Consider the following 10,703-nt stretch of genomic DNA (forward strand, 5'->3'; position numbering starts at 1 on the left):
ATCTTGGGTTATTTCCTTGGCTCTGTCTTTGTTAGTTTATCATCCTATTGACTTTATTGAATTTGTTTGTTTTTTCAAGCCACTGGATTTTAATTATCAATGACTACTGTTTTTATTTCCAGAAGTTCTATTTTTCCTCAATTTTCTCTATATTTTTATGGTTACTTCACTTGATCTTAGTCAAATGGCTGAGAAGTGATATTTTTTGTGGTTTCTTATTCTTTGTTTTCCAGTCTTTATTTTATCTCTTTAGGAATATAAATTATTTTCTAAGCTTGTTCAGATTATTTGTCTTTTTTTTTTTTTTTGAATCACACTGTAATATCTTTAATTAAGTACAAATAACTTTTTAACATGTTATTATGTTACACGGAGACCATTTCACCCACTGCTCTGTTTGGCTGCCAGTCTCTTATCCCTCTCTTCAGCAATGGTGAGGCGGATACCTTTTCCTCGAGGAAGAGAAATCCATGGTTTGTTTCCTTTGCCAATAACGAAAATGTTGGAGAGGTGAGTGGCAAAGCTGCTGCCATTGGCATCTTTCACGTGAACCACATCAAAAGACCCGGGATGTCTTTCTCTGTTGGTGATCACACCAATTCTTCCCAAGTTAGCGCCTCCAGTCACCATACACAGGTTACCAGTGTCAAACTTGATGAAATCAGTAATCTTGCCAGTTTCCAAATCAATCTGAATGGTGTCATTCACTTTGATGAGTGGATCAGGATAGCGGATGGTACGAGCATCATGAGTCACCAGATGAGGGATTCCTTTTGTGCCCACAAAGATTTTTCTCACTTTGCACAACTTGTACTTGGCCTCCTCAGGTGTGATACGATGAACAGCAAAGCGACCCTTGGTGTCATAAATCAGACGGAAATTCTCTCCAGTCTTGTCAATGCTGATGACACCCATAAATCCAGCAGGGTAGGTTATATCAGTTCGGACCTTGCCATTGATTTTAATGAAGTGCTGCATGCAGATCTTCTTCACTTCATCTCCTGTCAGGGCATACTTAAGCCTGTTTCTTAGGAAAATGATGAGTGGGAGACACTCTCTCAGCTTGTGGGGACCGGTGGATGGACGAGGAGCAAAAACACTGGTCAGCTTATCCAGCATCCAATGCTTTGGAGCTGCTACACGCTTCAGATGCTTCTAGGGACCGCGGGCCATGGCTGCGCTAAGCACGGAAAGAGCAGATTATTTGTCTTTTTAGGTGCTCTACTAATCTTATTCTGTCTGCTCATTATTTTCTAGCACATTTTGTAATCTTTGGTTGGGAATTCTGTATGTCATTTTTTTCTCTGGTAGGAATTTCATGTGACATTGGTTCAGTGAAATTTTTTAGTTTTTCTGCCAGATACTTCAATGGTATTAGCTTAAATTCTCATTACTCAAGGACACTGTTAACTGAACTCCAAATTTCTGATTATGTAAACTTGGGAATTTTGATTTCTCATTGGATTTTTTTTCAAAGTATTATGAGAGTACAAACATTTAGCTTACTTATATTGCCTTTGCACTGGCTGAGTCAAAGCTACTTGTGTGCCCAGTGCACACCTCACCCATTAAGTGTGATTATGCCCATCCCCTTCTCTGCCTTCCCACCTGCTTGACTCTCGAATATTACTTCCATGTGCACATAAATATTGATCAAGTAGTACCACTTTGATGGCGAGTACATGTGGTGCTTGTTTTTCCATTCTTGTGATATTTCATTTTGGAGAATGGGCTTCAGCTCCATCAAGGGTATTTCAAGAGGTATTAGTTCACCATTGCTTTTTATGGCTGAGTAGCACTCCACGGTATAACTAGACTACATTTTGTTAATCCACTCATGTATTTATGGGCACCTAGGTTGTTTCCACAACTTTGCAATTGTGAATTGTGTTGCTGTAAACATTCAAGTATATATATATATTTTTTACAGAATGTCTTTTTTCCTTTGGGTAGATTCCCAGTAGTGGGATTGCTGGATCAAATGGTAGTTCTGGTTTTAGTTCTTTAAGGTCTCTCCATATTACTTTCCAGAGAGATTGTACTAGTTTTCAGTCCCACCAGCAATGTATGAATGTTCCTATTTCTCTTCATCCATTTGTTGTTTGGAACTTTTTGATAAAAGCCATTCTCCTTGGAGTTAAGTGATATCTCATTATGGTTTTGATATACATTTTTCTGATGATTAGAGATGATGAACTTTTTTTTATATGTTTATTGGCCATTAGTATATCTTCTTTTAAAATTTTTCTGTTTGTGTCCTTTTCCCACTTTTTAATGGGTTTGTTTGATTTTTTTCTTGTTGATTTTCTTGACTTCTATATAGATTCTAGTTATTAGCCCTTTATCAGATGTATAGCATGCAAATATTTTCTCCCATTCTGTAGGTTGTCTATTTGCTCTAGTGATAGTTTCTTTGGCTGTGCAGAAGCTTTTTAGTTTGATCAGGTCCCATTTATTTATGTCTGTTGCTGCTGTGGTTGCTTTTGGGATCTTCATAATAAATTCTTTGCCTAGGCTGATGTCTATAAGAGTTTTTCCAGTGTTTTCTTATAGAATTCTTATGGTTTCATGCCTTAGGGTTAAGTGTGTTATGCATCATGAGTTGATTTTTTTGAGCAGTGAGAGGTGTGGATCCTGTTTCAGTCTTCTACATGTAGCTATCCAATTTTCCTATTGCGATTTATTGAATAGAAATTGTTTTCCCCAGTGTATGTTTTTGTCTGCTTTGTCAAATATCATATGGCTATATAAGGATGGTTTTATATCTGGGTTCTTAGTCTTTTTCCATTGGTCTATGTCTTTGTTCTTGTGCCAGTCCTATGCTGTTTTGGTTACTATACTCTTGTAGAACAGCTTTAAGTCTGATAAATTGATGCTTCCCAATTTGTTCTTTTTGCTTAAAGTAGCTTTAGCTATATGGGTCTTCTCTAGTTTCTTAAGAAGTGTAGAATTATTTTTTCTGGATCTGCAAAAAATGATGTTGTTATTTTAATAAGGATTGCATCGAATCTGTAGATCACTTTGGGTAGCATAGACATTTTAACAATGTTGATTCTGCCAATCTATGAGCAAAATTGTCTTTGCACATAAACTTGCAAATGTGGAGAAAATGGATAAATTCTTAGAAACACACAGCCTCTCTAGGCTCAATCAGGAAGAGCTAGAATTCCTGAACAGACCAATATCAAGTACCTAAATTGAAGCAGCAATAAAAAACCTTCCTAAATAAAAAGTACTGAACCAGATGGTTTCACACCTGAATTCTACCAGACATACAAAAACTGGTGCCTATCCTACAGAAATTATTCCACAACATCAGGAAGGAAGGAATTCTCCCCAACACATTTTATAAAGCCAACATTGCCCTGATACCAAAACCATGAAAGGACTCAACAAAAAAAGAAAACTACAGACCAATATCTTTTGTAAATATTGATGCAAAAATCCTCAATAAAATCCTAACAAATTGAATTCAGCTGCTCATCAAAAAAAATAATCCATCACAACCAAGTGGGCTTCATCCCAGAGATGCAGGGATGGTTCAACATATTCAAATCTATAACTGTAATTACCACATAAAAAGAAGTAAAAACAAAGACTACATGATCCTCTCAATAGACACAGAAAAAGCATTCAACAAAATTCAAGACTCTTTTATGATAAGAACACTTAATGACATAGGCATAGATGGGGCTTACCTAAAAATGATAAAAGTCATATACAACAAATCCACAGCCAACATTATACTGAATAGAGAAAAATTGAAAACATTCCCACTTAGAACTGGAACCAGACAATGTTGCCCTCTATCACAACTTTTATTCAACATAAAGCTGGAAGTCCCAGCCAGAGCAATTAGACAAGAGAAGGAAATCAATGGTATCCAAATGGGGGCAGAAGAGATCAAACTATCTTCGCTCTTTGCTGACAATATAATCTTATATCTAGAAAACCCCAAAGATTCTGCCAATAGACTACTGGCATTGATAAACAAATTCAGCGAAGTCTCAGTTACAAAATCAATGTAAGCAAATCAGTAGCATTCATACTTGCCAACAACAGTCAAAGCGAGAACCAAATCAAAGACTTAATACCTTTCACAATAGCAACAAAGAAAATAAAATACCTAGGGATATATTTAATTAAAGAGGTGAAAGACCTCTATAGGGAGAACTATGAAACACTAAGAAAGGAAATAGCAGAGGATATAAATTGATGGATTTTTTTTTTACTCACCAAGAATTCAAGATAGAGAAAAGATTGCTGTCTCTCAATGAAAGTAGGTAGATTATATCTACCTCCTCATTCTGTGAGGGCATAGTACTTTAAGACTTCTGCCTTTATACTGGGATTTACATTCCCATTCCTGACCTCACACAGGTCTAATCTCTCTGCATAGAGATTAAGATCTAAACTTCTCACAATTAGAGATCTCCTGGGTTCTGTACTCAGCTGTACACCACTCATGCCAACCCTCACCATGAAAGTATCAACTTGTGTGCTTATCACCCTTTTAGTCCCTGATTCCTAAGGTTTTTACTTTTTTTCTAGCTCCCTTAGTATTATATTTAAAATTTTTTTTTGTTTTATTTTATCCAGAATTTCTAAGCATTTTCAGGGGGAGTAGCTATTCATAAGTTCAGTCTAAGACATTGACAAAACAATAATCATAGTGTTATCTTGAAGATTAAATGAGATATTACATGTATGGAATTTAGCACATGGCCTGATCTAAGTTTGATATTTTTCATAACAGCCATTTGCATATATTCAAAATGAATCTCAGCTACTGCTGAGAGGAGAAAGAAACAGTTTGAATATACGTGTTTTTAGTTATTTCTATATAAAGTCCTTTGTTTAGTCACAGGCTTGGGTATTGACAAGCATATGTAAAGTTTCTAGCACTGTTCCTGGAAAATGTCAATTTTCTTCTCACACCTTCCAAATTGACACTGGATATTGCCAGTGGAGTCTTGTCTTTGCCCAGGCTTGCTTATCAGCATTTCACCATCTTTTCCACAAAGTTTTTATGGAGGACACAGCCAAATTTTTTGCCTACAAAATAATGCATGGTGTCATATATACCCTTATGTAATTAATAACCTATCAGTAAATTTTGCATGATCTGCAAACAAAAAAGACTTTTTAAAATAAAATTAAACACCAGACCATCTCAAGGCAATGAAAAAAAAAGTGTTTACATTAGCCCCTGCTTAACTCTGTTTGTCAACTAGCACAATTAGTATTACAGGTAATTGATGCTAAGCAGATAGTAATATTTTTCTCTGGTAATTAATAAAAACATGGTGTTATAAAAATAAAAATGATATTATAACTTAAATCCATAAAAGGCTGGGGAATACTGATTAAGAGACATATTCTATATACTTAGTAGAAAGTAAACCTTTAGCTTTTATGAAATTTTCAAGTTTTTATAACATGTGCTATGCCTTAAACTTATAATATGTGCTGTTATTATATCGAGAAAATAGTGCTTTTAATAAAATATTATATAGTTATTTATAATTGCCAAAAATGAAGCTAAGCTATAAGTAAAAATGAGAATATTTAAGCATGCTTATAGTCTTTTTAAACCACAGAATAATTCAATGTTATGAAAATGTTTAGGCAAATAAGAATGACAACCCAGTATCATCAAGTTATATTCAGAGCAAAGTGATTAGCTGCAAATGGTTTTATTGTTAACAAGAAAGAATGAAAAGTAAACTATACATTCTATTCACAAGTCTAGAAAAATTAAAAATTAAGCTATGGAAAATAGAAATTGAAATAAACAATGATAAAAACAGAAGATTAAATAAAGCCCTGAATGGGCTTTTTGAAAAGACCAATAAATAGCCTAAATCCTGGCAATGCAAATGGGGGAAGGAAGCCACACACGCCACACATACATATTAGAGCATTTGAAATGAGAGGATATAACCAGAAACATTAAATCAATTTAAAGAACAAAATACTAATAAGGAAAATCCCAGTGGAATGGATTATTTTGAAAATATCAGCTAATAAAAAAATCTTATTAAGTAGGAAGTGTATGTACTCTAAGGCCATACTGAATTTTATACTTGATATCAAGTATTCACCATTGATTAGGCTTCAGCCTGGACCATTTTATGGGCAAGTTCTTTCAGATCATTTTTAAGTATTGAAACTATTCCAGATTTCTGAATAGGAATCTTAAATTAAGTCATATTTATTTCCCCTATTTTCTTAAAACTTCTCAGAAACAGCCAGGGAAAAAAAGAAAGAGAGTAATCCGCCATCTGCAGTGACCCTAGAAATGATGTCTGCTATTAATATAACCTCAGACTGTGAAGCATTCTGGCTAAATATGTGATATCTCCACTGAGAAGAGAGAGCTTGCCAAGAGTTAAGAGGTACTCTTGACTTTCTGCAAGATGCAGATTTCTCCCAAAGTAAGCACTGTAGTCCTTAAAGGAGAAGCTATGGATCCTCTGACTGCAGCTAGGGGAATGGAGCAGTCATATCCCTGTAGAGACTTATTTTTTAAAAATGCAGAAAATTAAAGAACTACAATTGAAAGATACCCCTTGTTATGCTATTTCTATAGTCTCTAACCAATCCTCCCAATTAAGGTAGGTGCTTAGCGTGATCTAGAAGCACCCAAGGAAAAGAAAGAAGCAGTTGCATATCACAACAGAAAGCATATGGGGCACTAATAACAATGTTAACCTTTGTTGAACAATTACTATGTGGCAGGAACTGTTCTGGGTTTAGTTAATTCATTTAATTTTCATAACAACCTATAAAAGGAATTATTGCCATCCTTGTTTCACAAATGAAAAAACAATGACACACAGAATTTAAAGTACTAGCTCAAGGTCAAAGAACTAGCAGGTGGCAGCACTGGGATTTGAATCCAGTGAGTGACTTCAGAGCCTAAGTTTTTAACTATTATCTTCTGTGCTCCTCCTTCTCCCTGCCCCTAACTCTACTCTTTTCCCTAGGACACTAAAAGATTTAGTGAGAAAATAAAGGAGATAATAGGCAAAGCGGAGACTAGAGATTGCCAGCTCACACCCATCTCCCCATTTTCTCCACTGAGAATTTCTCTATAATTTGGCCTTGAGTTCTTTCTCTGGAGAGTTGCTGTAAACTCTAGTCCTGTTCTAACAGGGAAATTTGGTTGGGGATGTTTACAATGTACATTTCCTGAGATAATTCTTTATCCTGGTGGATGGCCTAATGTCTAAGTATCCAACCTGTGACTTGGTGTTCCTCTCACAGGAACATTGTTTATGCTGGCACATACCCTTGTGGCTTTTGTGTGACCTGTGTCTGGTTTATTCCTGCCAAGATAGCCACCCTCTAGGAGAGCCTTGACCTGGTGGAAAGTTAGGTCTGGGCATGTCTGTTGGGTAAGACAGACAAGGCAACATCACAAAAGCACGTGGAATACCAGACCCAGTTTATTACTTACAGGTCCACGAGGGAAGAGGAGGTGCCAATGACAACTGGTGAGAAGTCTAGTCAACGGGGAGTAAGGGGGTGGAGGATCAAAGGGCCAAGGACTTTATTTGGGTATAGGATGTTACTCAAGCACATTTCCCACAGGAAGTTCTAATTGGCAGGTTGAGTGCAAGCAGACAAGAATTCCATGGGTCACTCTGTGACTGAGAGTGGTCACTATGGCATATCTGAGGAGTCCCTGCAAGGTATGAGGTCAGTGGTGTGAGTCCAGTAGGTTGTATCTATATGTCTCATAGGGAGGTGGCCACCAGGAGGTGTTTATACAAGGCAAATATTTGGATTGGTCACATTGAGCAACTGGGAGGAGGCAGAGAACGGGACACTGTGTCAAAGGTGGCTAAGCCTTGCTTCTGGTATCAGAAAGTCAAACCTAGATTCAAAATGGATGCTAAGACAACGTACAATTGTAAGAATTTACTACAGTTCTTTACCTGGAATCTGGCAGATGAATCATTCAGAGAAGAGTAAAAAATCTTAAAAGGAAATGAATATACATTATTAAATGCATTCTCCAAAGAAGGAAGGAGCCCATTCTTCTAAGTGAAGTATCACAAGAATGGAAAAACAAGCACCACGTGTACTCACCATTAAATTGGTACTAACTGATCAACAGTAATGTATACATATGGGAAGTAACATTCATCGGGCGTCAGGCAGGTGGGAAAGGGCAGGGGTTGTAAGACAACCTTCTTACTAATGAGAGGCAAAAGGTGGAAAATAAGTATAATATTTTAATATAATATTAAAGTTTTTTAAATAAAACTATGTTTTGTTTAATTTAAAAGATTGCCTTTTATTTCTTTTTACTTGGTATGTGTTTAAATGTCCATTAAAAAAAAAAACAAATTCATGGTGATGATAGGTGATAACAATAATGTGTGATCTCACCTCTAGAATGTCTTTCTAAGCAGTAAGACAAACAGCAGATAAAGAATGCAACATGAATTCATAACTACACATTTATTTGTCCTGCTTGTGACCATGTCAGAAGGAGTAATGACAGACAACTCTGTGTCCAAGGTGACCTCGGCAATCAGTCTCGGGGTTTCCCTTTGAAAGACCAGCTAATCTCTTTCCCTGTGGTTTCATTCTCTTTCCTCTATTCAGATGCCCCTCTGTCCAAAGCTCGTTATAACATCATCAGCATGGGGAGAGGGGCCATGCAAGGGGGGCAAGCTGTGAGGGTGCTGTGGACCTCTGCTCCACGTGGCCAAATTCCAACTGAGTTGGCTGCTCAGGTGACTCTTATGGCTGAATCGAGAGCACACCCTTCAGCTTTGTCTCTTCTGGGTCTTCAAATATCATAGTGACTCTGGCATATTCTCTAAAACACATTTTGTACATTCTAGTTTGGTTAAAATAGTAACATATTTTTGAACACATAAAATCACAATCATTTATAACCTTTTCAATGGGTATATTTTATGCATGTTTTATTTAATACATCTCTTTCCAACAGGCTACCACATTTGCTCCTCTCCATGAGGCCACTGTCTTTATTGTCCTACCAATCTCTTCCAAGCTTACTCCAGCTCTCCCAGCCCAGGTCACTTCCATTTAGGGTAGTCTATGTCTTCCACTATCTTTCCAATCTATGGTTATGCCCTGGCTCTTTCAAAGTTTTACCTTTGATTCTCAAAAGCCTTTTCTTCTTTCAACAAAGCCCATCTCTTGTGATTCGAAAGTTTTGGCTTTCAGTACTGTTGCATCTCTTAATAGTTTTAAAAACCTATTTTAGAAGTAAAAAAAAACGAAAAACAACATTTATCAATTCTCTTGCTTTTCTTCATATAAGAAATTTAATTCTTCTAAGGACAAGGTGGATTCTCCTCACCCACCAGAATAGGGACCATCATATACAAGGAAGTACAGAAAATGATTATTTTAAGATATTATTTTGGGCCACATAAATAAACCAAGCATTCCATGAGGCTGTGTTGCAACCCTTGTTCTGATTGTGTGTTCTCTGGTTGGGGAGACTAGCTTCAAGGTGTTCGGTCACTTTCTGTGATAAATATAACATTATTCACCCCACTTATAGCTAATCTATCAAAACCTTTGTCTATACTCTTCCCTCCTAAACCCAGACATGTTTTTTCAAAATTCCATTCAGTTCCGTCCCTGCTGTTTGATCAATGTTGACATGGAGGATTCAATTCTATTACCCATCACCTTGTTCTTTTGGGTGTAATCTTTAAACAGGATTTGGAAAAGGAAGCATACATACAAATTCAGAGATTCTCCTATGATATTTCCCTCTAATATTTCCTAGTGGTGGCTCATGAAACCCACAGGTTTTGCAGAATATATTCAGAATCACTGTCTTCCTTAATTTAGTATGTAAATGGTCTTAAAAATCTTTAACAAAGATGCATATGAAGCATTGTAACTAGCCATAGAAAGCCATGTTCTAAACAAGCTGCTTTCTCATTCTAATTAAACCCTAATTAGAAGTCATAATTTAACTGAGCTGCATTAATACTTCCTATGAGCTATGAAAAGCTTACTGTGGCTGTTTAAAACTCATGGGTCTTGAGATAATAACAAAGCTGTTTTACCTGGATGTGAAGAGACAAATATAGAAAAATTTCCTCTGTATGGTAGTAATTTTTTGATATGTTTCATAAAATACGCTTTCCATAGGCTGTCACATCTGTCCCCTCTTTAATCCATTTTTCACCATGCTCATAATTATCATTTAAAAATATGATGCTGCAGGCCCAGCCCCAAGCCTGAGAAACAGTTTGGTGGACCTGCCCCCAGGAGACATGCCCCAAACCCTGCTAAGTAGCCCCACACGCCCATGCCTCCCACTAGAGGAACAGCCCGGAGGACATGCCTCTGAGCTAGCTGAGCAGCCCCAGGCCCACACCCTTGGCCAAAGAAACAGACCTGTGGCCCTGCTCCTGGGACACAGTCAAGCAGCTGTGCATTTGTGCCCTCAGCCAGAGAAATAGCCCAGCAGGCCGGCTTCCAGAAGATCGGCTCCCAAGCTGGCCAAGCAGTGTGTGCCAACACCTCCAGCCAGAGAACCAGCCTGGCAGACCTGCCTTGGGTGGACCCTCCCCTGAGCCAGCCAAGTCAGCACGGCCCATACACCTGGCTGGAGAAGCGGTCTGGAGGCCGGCCCTTACCCTGGTGATCCAGGCCCTCAAAGACCAACCCACACTGTGTACCCATTTCCCCGGCCT

At 37.5% G+C, this 10,703-nt stretch overlaps 1 pseudogene; it reads right to left on the reverse strand.

The window, feature by feature from the left end:
* Positions 1-348: 348 nt before the first annotated feature.
* Positions 349-1,173, reverse strand: LOC105875739 (small ribosomal subunit protein eS4, X isoform-like; annotated as a pseudogene).
* Between the last annotated feature and the right edge of the window lie 9,530 nt (positions 1,174-10,703).

The sequence above is a fragment of the Microcebus murinus genome, chromosome 14 (genome assembly GCF_040939455.1).
Source record: "Microcebus murinus isolate Inina chromosome 14, M.murinus_Inina_mat1.0, whole genome shotgun sequence".
Lineage (NCBI taxonomy): Eukaryota > Metazoa > Chordata > Mammalia > Primates > Cheirogaleidae > Microcebus > Microcebus murinus.